This window comes from Monopterus albus, unplaced genomic scaffold (genome assembly GCF_001952655.1).
Source record: "Monopterus albus unplaced genomic scaffold, M_albus_1.0 scaffold106.1, whole genome shotgun sequence".
Lineage (NCBI taxonomy): Eukaryota > Metazoa > Chordata > Actinopteri > Synbranchiformes > Synbranchidae > Monopterus > Monopterus albus.
In genome coordinates this window covers 2,187,647-2,188,959 of record NW_018127986.1, presented here as the reverse complement: position 1 = coordinate 2,188,959, position 1,313 = coordinate 2,187,647, and positions in this window count along the sequence as shown.

The window sequence follows — 1,313 nt, the reverse complement described above, 5'->3', positions numbered from 1 at the left end:
TAAAAAGCTCTTATGGTTTTCATTTTATTTAATGATTATTTATAGGAACAAGTGCCATATTATTTGTAATGTCTACGTCTATATCTGGACTGAAGATACATACAACTCCACTATGAAACGCCTCCAAAAACAAGCACAACCAAACTATAAACATGAAACTCAGTGGCAGGCACCAGATCAGTTATGACTGCTACTGCTTCACAAACATTACATTAAGAGGCACTGAGTCAATACAGTGATCCCAGTCATGATTTATTAGGAGTTCTGTGAATAGTACTGCTACCTTTGTTTAGATAAAGGACCTGCATACCACTTCTGATACTGGTAATAAAAATAGTAGCAGTGTGAGGAGGTAGTATCATGTGGTCATAATAAGAGGATCACTAGTAGAAGTGTTTCAAGCCGCATTGTGACTTTAAGTCTTACCTCTGTCCTAGTTTTCAGAGCTGAAGCTTCTTCTCAGCTCTTCTCCAGATGTGTTTGACGTCCAGGCCTTCTGGTGACTCTTTCAGCCCTCAGGTGAGGATGCACTGTTTCTAGTTTTGTCTCCTATCTGGCCCTAAGAGTTGGATCACTTCTGCCTACTTGAACCACTCAGACACCTTGTTTTACTCCTGCCCCAGCTAGCAAGAGTTTGGCTTATTTGGGACACAGTACCTTTGTGACATATCAATTCTGACAGAAAGGGTGTGTCTCAGTAAGGGAGGTTGCTCAAAGTTCCTACTTAATAATGACTTTAAGCAGTATTCAAATGGAGAGTTCCTTAAGTAAACAAACCCAGTGAGTATTAAAAGCCTGGGGGGAAGCTGTGAAGGCACCTATAGAGGTTTTTATGATCATTTTAAGAATGGCAGTTTTTAAGGATAATAAGCCAAAAGGGTGACCATAAAACACAAAACCACTAAAGCCAAAACCTAATCTAATCTGATCTACAAATAGTGTCAAAGTTCACAGTTGGGAAGTGAAGAACTTTCCCAGTGAACTAAAAAACTGTAGAGAAAGTTCAGCTTCATCAAGCCAAGTGTTCCACATGACGAAAAAAGTCACTGTCAAGTTGTGCTGTTACAGGATTAGCACACTGTTTGCATGCAGTAGCTTTCCATTTCAACTAAACTTGAAAGTGGGATGGCATGAGGAAGGGTGACTATAGGAGGATATATGGGGTCTAGAGCGTGGGTCATAACAGAGGTGAATTATCAATAAATCATCCAGAGGAAAATACTGTTTCCAGTTGTTCCAAAAAATTGTAAAGTATTGCTGGAAAAGTCCAATGTCCAATGCACAGAGTGAACACAAGTGTTAGACAGGGAAAG